The sequence below is a fragment of the Contarinia nasturtii genome, unplaced genomic scaffold, assembly GCF_009176525.2.
Source record: "Contarinia nasturtii isolate CC-2019 unplaced genomic scaffold, AAFC_CNas_1.1 Cnas_scaffold_1240, whole genome shotgun sequence".
Lineage (NCBI taxonomy): Eukaryota > Metazoa > Arthropoda > Insecta > Diptera > Cecidomyiidae > Contarinia > Contarinia nasturtii.
In genome coordinates this window covers 1,615,656-1,629,197 of record NW_022198581.1, presented here as the reverse complement: position 1 = coordinate 1,629,197, position 13,542 = coordinate 1,615,656, and the positions used below count along the sequence as shown (strand labels likewise).

Below are 13,542 nucleotides of genomic sequence, written 5' to 3'. Positions count from 1 at the left end.
TTGGGCTTTTATGGTACCAATCGTTTTTCGAAATGTATTCTCCGTATTAATAAAGATGAAGTCGTAAAATTGTCAATGAAATTGCATTTTCTAATGTCTTGATTTTCAATTCAGCACAAATTTCAATGAAAGTGTCTATGAATATGTGCGTATGTGTGTGTGTGTGCATGTGTGGAATGCGGTTCGACGCGAATAAACACAAGATTAGTGCATGTTTATGGCATCATAGCATTTATTGTAATTGGCACATCATTCAAAATCATTATTTATCAATAGGTCGCACTTACAAAGAGATTTTTTTTTTCGCTTGAGATTTCAAAGCAAATGAAGCGGAAAAGAATGCATACAACTTTGTTTTCTTTCATAAAAAGAGAGAGTTAAAATCTAACTAAGACTGTTTATTGGACTAGATTAATAAAATGGTTTATATCTCGACTTTAGACACACTTTCTTTGTAATCAAAAACAAAATATTTATCGCACATACTTAAAGAGAAAGAGAGATGGCAAGAGCGACAAAGACACACTTTTATCACCACACATTCAACAAGATAGATAAAAGAGAACGATAGAAAATAAAAAACTTGAATTCTTGCTTGAAGAATTTTTGATTTCGCAATCGTGCTTTGTAAATATTTGAATCTCGTATAATAAAAAAGGCACATGATATTGAATGCCATCAACAAAATTCTATTCTCTCTTTGGCAACAACATTGAACCAAATTACAAGTGATAAACTTATCGCTATAAAATATCATTCACTTGCAGTGTCGAATGAAACGAAAACGAACAAAACAGCAACAATAATATATAATTGAATGCATTTCAATGAATTCGAATGATCGGTAAAAGTAAATGCGTGTGAACGGTGGCAGTGGTTGCATTGCACGATTCATCATCAGTATTCATCAAATACAATTAATGTGGAATGAACCTTACAAAATATACATATATTTGCAGCATATTAATAAATGCCGATGCCAATGATCGGCGCAGAATTTTGCAAGAGAAACGAGAAGAAAAAGAAATTGAAATGAATGAATAAAAAAAAAACGGAACGGCAATTGAAGTTTTATATCGGAAAATTGGAAGCTAAACATAACAAACTGATAAAAATTCAACAATCAAAATCGAACAACGATCACGATGCGTGTTATATGTGCACTGCAAAATACATTCACATATAAAAACATACCACGAATTCAAGCCAAGCGTTGCGTGACCATCAACTCCACTCTTCATAAATTGTTGCATCTTTTTTTCTTTTTCTTTACCGACATTTCTTTTCTTCTTTTTTTTTGAAGTTTTATAGAAATATTGCGTTCATTGCACCGTTGTTGATGCGCATTCTTTCAACGCATTTGCTATGTGATCACTTGGTATTTTTCAAAGTATTAATGGATTTGATAAGAAAAAAAAACTTGATTATCACAATACAAAGATAGCTTAATCATTTGTTTATTACGTTTTTATATAAAGAAGAAGAAGAGAGCGAGAGAAAAATGCCAAATTGACTGTGATCAGATACGGAGATTTGTTCATGTTTATGAAGATTTAAGACACGTAGAGTGATTCTTACATGTTTAACTGATTGATATGAACTTTATGTTTTCTTTTAAATATGAATTAGGAATGATATGGTGAAGAAGGATATAAGTGGTGTGCTTGACCACCTCACTGAGATGTGACATAATCAACTAGTCGAAAATAAATTGTGTCAAATGATATGTGTTCGCTTCACATTTATTCACGTTAATAATTTATCTTGTATTTTATTGTATCGTCGATTTTACGATGGTGTGATAGTGAATGCAGATTGTATGTTTGCGTATGAATACCAGATAACCACGTGTATACGGTATGTAATCACAAATTATCCATCGAAATTAATGGCTCTGTATACAGATTACTATAGTAATAAAAATATGAGCAATTGACGATAATTCCAACAAGCATTTCATCGAACGTAAGTAGCGAGTGCGAATTTTTCCTCTTTGTTGTTGTTGTTAAATAGATACATTGAGCGCTCGCGTTCACATGATTATCGATTTATGTATAGTATTTGGCATAATTTCACTATCGCACCAAACAAAAACACAAATCATTTTATCAAATAATACAGTTTTAATGTGCGCAGGTACGAATGCAAAAAAAGCGAATATTGTGAAGCCAATTTCATATATGGGCTTTAACCGATGATTCATAAATTCATGTGCAACCTAAGGTGTATTTAATACAATTTATTAATATGGTTAGCATAAAGAGCGCAATGATTTGTTTTTTTTTTTTTTGTTTATTATGGTATCGTTCTTGTGTGCATACACACAATATTTGTGCAAAGGTATGTGAATCAATTGCATATTTACATTCAATTTCGTGTAGGTACTATTTTACCGTCCAAGGCTTTTCTCTTCTGAAATCTTTTTTTCTCTTCTCGTTCATTCACTTATTTGAGTTGCTGCTCATTTTCTGTTGTAACAAGTCTCTCCTGTAGCTTGAATCTGCTCAATGAAATACGATCGAATAAAACACGGAAATTGACGATACTTATGCGATATATTCAGTGTTGTTGTTTTTTTTTTGTGCGATCGCACACACACACACGCAAACATTGAATTGTGTGTATTTGAAACGAGCAATGACTAATCTCTTCAGTCAACGTAAATAAGTTTGCCTTATTTTGTTGCAATTTAGGTGCAATAAGCGAATGTACATGAATGTATATCAATTTGTTTTGTTGTAACAAAATGTTGCTTATCGTAATCGATAAACCGTTTTGTTGTTGTTTTTATTGTCGATGTGCATGCCACGATTGTGTGCATTTTTGTGCGCAATTGAAAATTGCCATCAGTTGTTGTTTTTTTTCACTCTTTGTTGGACTTTAGTTTCACTCTCACTTCTTTCCGAATGCCACCATCTCAATTACAGCGGCGTTGGCAGCAGCAGCAGCAACAACACTGATTTTGTAATCGAACACCGTTTGTGCGCACATTCGCTAATGCCATCATCATTTTGTTCGCAACTTGGACGGATCGCAACGCACAACGACCTCATTCGAAAGTGTGCTTCTTTGTCATTCGCACTCTCACTCTCACTAAACCAGGCAGCCCAGCTGAGAGAGTCAGTCTTTATCCGAGTTATGGTTGTTGTTGGTATTGTTTTTGTTGCTGTACGATGTAATTTAGTAAATTGCATGTAATCATTTACTCAATGATTATGTATAAAGAATGTATAATAGACGCGTTAGTTGGGAATAGATCAGAAGGAAATAATCAGGCAAAGATAGTCACAAGAGAACTGCGACAACAAAATTATATATAAATAATGTGTGTGTGTGTGTATGGAATGGTTATGAAAGCAGGAGCGAGAAAGAAAGTCAGACGAAGAAATGCAGAATCATTTCAATGCGTTCCATTATTGGATTTACATTCAGAAGATGCAACATTAATAAAGTGCACATCATCGCATCAGCCAAACGGATATCCGCAATAACTGCAGAACTCGTAGCATTAGATCAGCTACACAATGTTGTTGTTGTTGTTTTCTGCTTCGCATAATTTCACATGATAGATTGACCAGACCAACGAGATGGCGAATGGTATCTGATATTCGATCAAAATTTAAAGAAAAGCACTAAGTATAACATATATATGCAATAAAACTCGTGAATACATGCGGCGCTAAGTTGATTGCACACCCGAACACAGATAGAAAGAAAGAGAGAGAGAGAGAAAAATGCTTTCATGCCTTTTGTAAAAATGGCAATTAATCAAACGATTTTTAAAAATCAAGATCTTCCATGCTTTTAAATTGAATAATTTTCAGAAATAAGATTGTAGCATTGGTAAGCGCCGACTTGGAATGAGAGTCTATAGAAGTGTAAAAGTTGCCACATAAACGCGCAATTATATCTCACAAAACATCTAATTCCGGGAACTTTGAGTCGGGGTAGTCAATCTTTTTTCATCACAATTTCTCGCCATCACCTTTGGTGTAATGGTGAATTCATTTGGCGCTGACCATTAGTGTTATCAGTTTGCACACTTTTGATACCATCGTACTTTGCCATTTGGAAAACTTGTTTGGCATATGTGATGCAAATAAAACTGATTTCAGAAGATTCTAAGCGCGAAAAAATGTTCATACCAACACAGCGTGATAATTACACTTTAGATATTCATTAAGCCATAATGGCATTTAGTAAAATGCTACGAAAAAACGAAAACAAATTGCGAGAGGAGAAATTAGGATTAATAGATATATGTGCTTTGGGATTCACGTAAAAATATATTAAAATCAGTAAATGTTGCACATCTTTCAGGGTCGCGCGCAAGTACAAAACACGTCAATTGATTACTATTTGGCTTGGAGCGATGCAAAACGTCCATTAAATAAGATAAATTGCAGTAAATTAGTAACAACTTTTTCGCAACTGTTTTCAATGAAATATTTTCATCCATTTACATATTTGATGTGCAGTTCAAAGACAGAGAGAATTCTGACACATTCCCGCGATATAAAGGCGTTTTGATAAGATAAACGTGCTCTTTTCATTTTTTTCTTCTTCTTTCGCACATCAAAGAGACACGAATCAAAGTAAAAATGCTTTTCTACATATGAATTTTATTTTTTCTTCTTATTCGGTGAATGGTTAAAATGTGAGCTTATCAAACACATACAAAAATTTTTAGCGCCCGCATTTTGATTTTTAATTCAATCGCCTCTAAAAGCATTCCGGATTGCATATTTTTTCAATTTAAAAATGACGACAGACAGACAGTCCATCATCAAAAATAACAAAGAAAGAACGAGAGAAAAAAAAAACACATACAAAATAAAGTAAAATTGAGCACACGAGGTGGTGTTTTTGTTTATTTTGTTACAATTTGTAAGTGAATAACAGCGTGGAAGAGATTATTCTCGTTCAATACGAGAACGAGAGCGAAAGAGCGGACGAGAGATATTTTGTTTGTATCGAAAATTGTTTTGTTGTTCAATGTTTGTTCGGATCTCTTTGATAAACACTGATAACCTTGCTACAGAGGCACAAATGCACGAATATGATGATTCAAGCATCGTTTGATTGGAGAGTCGAACGTGATACATGAGATTTTTGTTTTGTTATTCGGCGAGTGTAAAGTGCGAGACGATAAAAAAATATAGACTTTCCAGACAGGGGTAAGAATGCATACAATCAATGGTCAATGACTGCATGCATTGAAGATGGTGATGTGAATTTTGAATGAATGCACTCCGTTACCTGTGTAAGAAAGATGTGTTTTTCTTTCTTTCGATTTTTTTTTTATCTTCAGATACTTAAAACAACTGTCCCGAATGAAGGCGATAGCCGTTACACTAATACAAACAAACAAAATAACTTCCACGAAAGAACGATCGAAAGCCAAAGAACAAAATACACAGAAAACAGACAAAAGAGTAGAGAAGGAGGGAAAAAAAAGAGTAACGAAATGCAACTGCCAACGTTTATCCTTTGCAACTCTTAGCATCGAACGTTTTAAACTGCCTATTAAGTGCCTTTGAATGGTTTTTAATATATTTATATTGCATATCTATCGTATTAAAGTGCGAAATTTTTTTTTTATTATGTGTGTTTGTGATATTGGGCATTTATAAACGCAAATAAGAGGAAAATAACACGAATAAAAAAAACAGCGATGGCGAACAAAAAAAAAATCAACATGTTGTTTCTTAAATACTGGTTTTTAGTATGCATTTTGCTTGGCTTTGGCGTCGGAACAAGGTGAGGATATGAACTCTCTTTCGGTGTATGTGTTTGGTTATATTGTTGAAATTTTTATTTTGCAACCTAAGCTTGTTTATACCTGTTGTGCGCTTATCTCATCTGCACGAAGGCATTTGGCATGTTTCCTTCATATATATTTTCTCTCGCTGTCTCTTTTTCGGTTTCCAAGATTCCGTTCTACTTCGATTCAATTCCAAGAGAATTGTGTTGATTTTCTTTCAACGGACACGCTGCTGGCCGTTCAGCCAAAGGTTGTAGCGAAATTCTCACACACAAGTTTCATTTCGTTGATTTGATTTCGGTATATATTGTTCTTTGCTGCTCTGTGCGCTCGGGTGTTTTATACATTTTTGTATACATACATGTGTTTTCGTTTGCGCAAGTATTTATGGATATATATACATATTATTAGTTTCGTTCACATACAGAAGAAGAGTGAAAAAAGCGCTAGACTGCCCTGATATGCAGATGCTTTACGAATACCGAAAATATACGCTCGCATTGGCGATGAGTCAAGTTTGAATAATGTTCATTTGATTATCTTAATTTAAATTGCTTTCTTTATATTCATCGTTTTGCCGGCGTCGTGTTCATTTTTTGTTGTTTTTGTTATATTTCTGTCTCTCTCCCTCGCACTGTCTTTCCTTTCATCGTTTATTTGTTGATTATACATTTTCATCGCCGCACAACGAAGAAATATGCGATTCATTTTAAATGTCTTTCTTTTGGGACTTTTGGTGGATGTTTGAGAGTGAACGAAGGAATAAAAACGAAACATTCAAAGTGGTCGGGCAAGAGAATCAAATCGACCGAACGAATGTGAATGCAAAGAATAAAACAAACAAAACATTGTTATTGGAGATTATGATGTAACATGTACGAATATGAATTTTAATTTTGCCTCCGCTTGCGAACACATGAATGCGCATATCTTTACTTCTGGCAATTTTAAAAGTCAGCAAAGAATTTATAAATGCGATGGTATTACACTTTCCTGAACCAGCTGGAACTAACAGGCCTTTAACCTTGCCATTTCATTTTTGGCTTATGAAGAAGATCTGATTATCTTTTTTGTTAATACACTCGCTCATGATTCTCATGTGATACAAACGTTTGTGCTGAATGCTGCTGTCCACACAACCACACACAATATTTGGCGCACATTTTTGATATTTCACTTTTATTCATTTTAATTTTTTTTTAACGAGATCGTTAAGCGGAATACTAAGAATATACGGATAAATGCAAAATCACCAAATAGTTCGTTTGTTTTAACTCAATCAGAATCAATCAATATTGATGTAGCTATTATAGAAGGTCACTGACCAATTACGACCACTCTTGATGACGATCTTTGGTTCTTCTTTTTTTTAGAATAAAAATCTTGAGCTATTATTTCAAGTCCTTACTTTTGTATTTTAACAAAATTCAGCCATTGATATGTGTCTCTGTAACATTCTCCCTCTTTCTATATATATATATTTCGCTCTCTCTCTCTTTGATTTTGTTCTGAATTGATGTTGAGTCATCATTTCTTTTTGACATTGTGTTTAACATTGGAAACCGCATCAAACATCCTTTTTTTTCGAAAGTCATTCGCTTAACAAAATAAACCGAAAAAGAATGAATTTAAAAATGAAATGATATAAAAGGAGATAGACAAAAAAGCATTCTATTCCAAAATTCATCGAAAAAAATATATGTAAATGGGGAAAAAAGAATAGTGTATCGTACCATGCGGTATCAAGCGCATTTTTGTTGTTAGCGTCCCCTTCTTACGATACCATGTTATTCCCTTTTTCCATCTCATCAATTCTTCAATACATACTTGCCACAATGTTTTTTCTACGAAATGGTTATTATCATGGCATGAATTTGTTTTGTTATTCAAAATGTTCGATAAAATAAAATAAAAAATGGTAAAAGGCTTTAAAAACAATTTCAGAGAAAGCCAGACGATCGCACAAACATTCTTCACTTTTTTTTCGATATTCGATTGATGCGGACTAAATGAAGATGCTCTTTTTCCTGTCATCAATTGTACGTTATCGATTTGAACTAAATCAATCGGCTGACGATCGAAGCACAAAGAAGATCAAGCTTCATTCGTTGATTGGTATGAATCACATGCTTTGCTTTTATAATGTTTAATGGAATAATTTTGTCGTTTTGTGTGTGTTTTTTTTAATTTTTGCGCCTTGTTCAGTTTTTCGATACAATACATTTTTTGAGAGTTTTGTATTTGAACGTCGTGCATGAAATTGCATGCCTTCGAATGAAATCAGCTCTCGTTTCTACTCATTCTTGTTCGGTCGCATTTTTTTCGCTTGTTCAACCGAACTAAGTAATACAAAAAATCATCCTAAACAAAGAGAGCACGAAATGTATTACAATTAAAAAACGCAACCCAAAAGCCATATTTGAAGTGAACAGAAAAAAAAAATTGTGTGCGCTTTTCACAAAAATACATAAAACATCAAAATTATTGCATTGGTTAACAACGAAAGAGCAAACAACAAAAAAATGGCCAAATGTGAATACACAAGACATTCTCGCAAAACAAAAAGAATTGCATTAAATTTTGTTGTGTGGTGCGATTGTTCGTAAAGTCATAAACGTTGTACAAATTGCTTTTTGAAAGAAATGAAATGTGGCCAAATGTGATTCAGAGAGCAAGAGAATAAAACCAAAAGAAGAGAAAAGTGAGATAGAAAGAGAGCGAGAACGGTAAGAGCGCGGCTGTGCATGCGGTGCAGTTAAAAGAGACCAAGGTCACAAACATCAAATGCATATTAATTTGAATTTTTCCCATTGACTGACGAATGGAAAAAAACACAGCGGCGGTGACGGCGGCAACGGTGCGCAAACAGCGAAACGGTAACATGTATCGTTGAAAAGATAAGAACTGAAATGAAATCATCGAATAGGAAACCAAACCACACGCGGCACTACAAATGCAGGCGCGCACACTCATCTGCAGGCGATACATATCAGTGAACGAATTATGAATCAGTAACCGAAAATTGCGAAATACATAACCAATGCATAACACCATGCCACGGCAAAGAGAGTAACGGCGCGTCGATGTCGATGGCAATGGTGATGAAAATGAAAAGAGAAAAAAAAACTGAATTGCGATTTTGCATCAGTCCTTTCGCTCACGAATTCTCGCTCTCTCTCGCTGCTTCAATTTTTTTTTTGATATTTTGTCTACAGAATCACTCACCAATTCAATATTTGCAGTGGTGATCGTTCGCCTTAAATAAATTCTGTTTTATAACTTGGCGTCTCCCCGCATGACTATTTCGACGATTTCGATTTAGTTATTTCATTAGTATTTGTTGTGGATGTGCGGTTACTTTTTTTTGCTCTTCTTTCTTTTCTCTTCAACTTTACTCACTTGCCTTTTCAGTTCGCCAGAATTTTGCCCCATTATATATGGATGTGGATGTTGTTGTTTTTTATTGTCTGTAGCGTGTGTTTTCATCGCCAATTTAACATGATTTAACGGTGGAACTTTGCAAAGATCATGCGTCATTGTGAATTCAGCCGGCACATCAACATTTGAAATATACAAGCGAATTCCAAGAGAGAACCAGCATAAAGTTTTATGTTAATTTTCAAGTATATTGCATTTTGTCAGTTGCTTAATTTTTCGCAATGATATATACCCATACGCATGTATGTTTACTGACAATGGAAAGCGAAGAGGTCGCATTGCAAGTCCTTTGAGAATTTGAGAAGTTTTTTTTCTTCGCTGTACGCTTCTCTCTCATACTCTCGCTCTTTCTCTCATTTTACCTGGTTCTTTTTCACTCGCTGCAAATTTACAGCAGATATTCGAAAACATGTTGTTTGATTTGTTTTATTGTTTGTTATATCCGTTTTATTATCGCTGTTTTGACTCATGCACAGGACAAAAAGAAACGACCAACACACAAATTCACAAATAGGTGCGTCTGCAACGATGTGCGTACTGAACAATTTATATATTTATATTCTCAACTAGAACTCATTTTTAGTGTTGGCTGCTTGTTTCTTATTTATTTAGTTTTTTATTATTATTATTATTATTATTAATATAATTGTGTTGAAAAACCCGTGAAATATTTTGCATAAGTGCTTGGTAAGATGATTTCAAGCATGAGTGCACATGCATCTGTGGCCGGGTGCCACTTGGGTGGTCTCCTTTTCGATACTCCTTTCGTTCTTTCCACGCGCAACCTTCGGATAACAAATATACATTTTCCATAGAACCGTAAAATAAAAAGGAACAAAAAAAGGTAGAAAAAAAATGAAATAAAATAAACCACGCTATTTAAATATTGGAACGTCTGACTTTGGTTGAGCTTGTGCATACATCATCATATGTGAATGTGTGTAATCAAGTCGAGAGACATAGCGAAATAAAAAAAAAAGAAATAATTCCAGAAGATCCATACAAAAAGGTACATTGTGCACAATATTTATTTATATACAGCAACTATTAACCATGTTGTGCCACTGATGGCACTAATTACAACACATTACTCTGAATGTATGCCATATTTTAATTTGAAATAGTTTCATCTAGGTTTTTTTTTTTCGTTTAAGAATTAAGCATGTTTGACTTTACTTCGATTGATAAATTTGAGTCCGAAAATGTAAAAATGTTTCTCTTTTTTGCTCGCCGATATGTGAGAGCTAATTCAAGTGTATATAAATGGCAAACTCACGACTTTACTCAAAATGCACGCTTCAATTTTTCGAGATAGAGCAAGGAAGAGAGGGAGACAACAAGAAGAAAAAAACCGTTAACGAAGGAAATGAAATGAAGCCCATTAAGAGTGAATTGGAATTAATTTTCGGTTTTGGTTTAAATTTTTCTGTGTGTGTTTCTTTGTGATTCATTTCGGTTTTTGCATTATAAATTCGTATGATACGGTTAATTCGTGACAAGTTTGTTCTCTGTTCTTCTTCTTTTTATCATATGCAACAGTAAAGCGTGCATTCTCAAGTGGTTTACACTTTTGAATATTCGGTCAAGTAAATGGCTGGTGAACAAAAATCTCATATACATGTAATGCTATTCCAATCAATTTCCAGTAAAATATCAGACACTTAATGTCAACACAAAATATTGCAAATTGATAGAAAAATTCGGTACAAAAATTAACCCATTTTTATTATTTCATTAATTTGGCCATATTCTGTCATGTACGTAATGGAAAGAATTGGGACTTTTGCACGATGACGAACTTCTTTTATTTTATTTTATTTTTTTTTTGTGTAGAAAGTTCGGATGCTATGGTCAAAACTAATTGGGAGAAAAGCTTAATACACATCAGCGAATGACAAAAGCATAAAGAATCAAGCCAAAAAGTTGGTCAGACATAAACAATACGAAGGCTTATGTGCACAACGATCAAGTTACGCAAAAGACGAATGAACGAAGAAAAAAAAAGAATTAACGACGGCAACAGCAACGAACCGATTTTATGACTTTGGTTAATGCACGAGGTTCGCCATGCGTGCACATAACCTGAATATTAAAGCAACGCTCAACAAAAATAATATAATCCATGCGAAAAACTGAAACGCTCACATAAACAATCGTGAACCAATCGATTTGGAACGAAATTTGAGTAGAATATTCTGATCACGAATTTTCACAAAATCCATCATTTTTAAATAAAAATCGGGAGTGTTTTTTTTTCGTTCGTTATACAATACTGACCACCAAGTAGATTGTGGCCGAATTCTTTAAAAGTCAATTGAAAATTAGTTTGTACATATTGAAATAACGATTTTCTTATGATTGAAAATGAAGTTAAAAGTTGTTACGATATTACATAATATTTCTGTAGTATTAATCGCATTTCATTTGAAACTATACATCAATATGATTCGATTTCATTTGTTTTGTTAAGATAAACGTTTGCATTTGATTTTCTTTTAAATACAAGAGAATATGTGAGTAAAAGGTGTACAACATTTTCCTGTATTCATCAATAAAACTGCCCTCGTGATCACTCACGCAATACAAAAAGAAGTATCTGTAAAATGATCGCATTTTCAGTTGCATCGATTCACACTAAACAGCTTACAATAGTTAAGCTCGTTTTGGGATGGTGATCAGATTTTTATTTGTTCAGTTCTGTGTTATACCAACAAGGTTTGCTTTTCCAGCACGCCACATTGTTGTCACATTCATTGAACGAACTCATCAAAAAAGTTTGGCGCATCAATTTTAATGTGAATGTTTAAACTTTAAGCGAGATTTACATTTTTGTAGAAATTTAATTGACAATTGAAAAAAAAAATCAAATAAACTGGAAATGAATGCATTTCGATGTGGGGCTAGTGTCACAGCTCTTATAATTGCAGTGTAAGCCATGCGCTGCATTTTGCAACTATAATGACAATGCAGTCATTGTTATGCTTTTCGTTTGCGAATGCTTAGTTTTGCCTCTCTTGATCTGTTTCGATTTGCATTATATTTCCGGGATATGGAAAGTTTATTACGTTCGATATGATGATTTATTTTTGCATGTGCCAATTCCATTTTCATACTGTGTTCTCCTCGTTGTGCATCGTTTTTTTTTTTGCTTCTTCTTTCTGTTGTTGTTTCTTCTCATTTTTTTTCTTGTAGCATACAATTGTTGGAACTTATCATCGGTGCACGTTGAGCTGCTGCGTTTATCAATCGGTTTGTTGCCTTTTTGTCTCTTTACAAAATGACAACAAAAAAAGTAACGAAACGCGCGAGACCGTTAAGCTGTTGCAACTGAATCGATCAGCTCATTAGGCTCCTGTAACGGAGAACACTTTTAGCGCATACAACATCCACAACGCAATACATGGCAAATAACAACAACAACAACAATCAGTCGTAAAGATAAATATGCTATTATGCATAATTTCAGCATTTTTTTTGCTTCTTCTGCTCAGCGTCCTCTTTTTTCCGCAGGAGTCACAGCGCAAAAAAAAAACACAACGCGTTTAATGGTACACATATAGGCATTGAGCAGAGAAGGTAATTTCGAGAAAAGAATAAGAGAGGTGGAAAGAGAGCGAGAGAGGGAGGGAGAAAAGAAATGAAATAAAACGCGACGCTAAAATGGAAATAAATAAAAGATCCCACTTGCTTGAGCAACCCATAGCACAGAACAATGAAAGATGGCATTTTATCACATGGTAGAACGGGGAAAACAAACGTCGATGTATGCATACAGTGCAAATATAGAAAACAAAAATTCAATGAGATGCTATAAATATTATTACGTGATCCCGTTTTATATTATTCATTTATCTCCTTCTATTTGGCTGTTTCTGTTGCATCTCTTTCACTCACTTGCCGCTGCTATTTATCTTTGGAAGACACACAGTGGCTTTGGTACTTTCCAACGTTGATCATTTCAATAATATTTAAAAATAAAGAAAAAAACCAAAATTGTCTCTTTGCACAATATTTCAAGTGATTTTTGCCGATGGTTGGTTGCAGTTTGGAAAATCTGCACATCGCAAAAACATTTAAATCGATGTCAGTGAGCACGCTATATCATTTATTTTCGGCATCATTTTGATCAAATCGTGAATAGATATTCCGTGCTCTCTCTTTCTGTGTATTCTCCTTTCTCTGTATTTGTCTCACTGTGATTATTCATTCGAAACAGTTACAAAAGTGACAATTGTTTTTCACAAAACCCACTTGAATGATCTTCCAACGACTGAATCACATGATGCAAATTCTGTTAATTGAGAAATTCTTGATGGTAAAATTAGCAATGTCTCAGTTAG

General features: G+C 34.0%; 1 protein-coding gene across 3 annotated transcripts in view; it reads right to left on the bottom strand.

Annotated features, from left to right (window-relative positions):
• Positions 1–13,542, bottom strand: part of LOC116345458 (protein Shroom) — a 180,697-nt gene that overhangs the window by 124,089 nt on the left and 43,066 nt on the right. The window contains exon 1 of one of the 3 annotated variants that reach the window (XM_031774862.1): positions 2,366–2,383. The exons of the other annotated variants lie outside the window; for them this stretch is intronic. The gene's annotated coding sequence lies outside the window, so the exon portion shown is untranslated. Of the gene's footprint in view, positions 1–2,365; positions 2,384–13,542 lie in introns of those variants that run through there. 3 annotated transcript variants of the gene reach the window in all.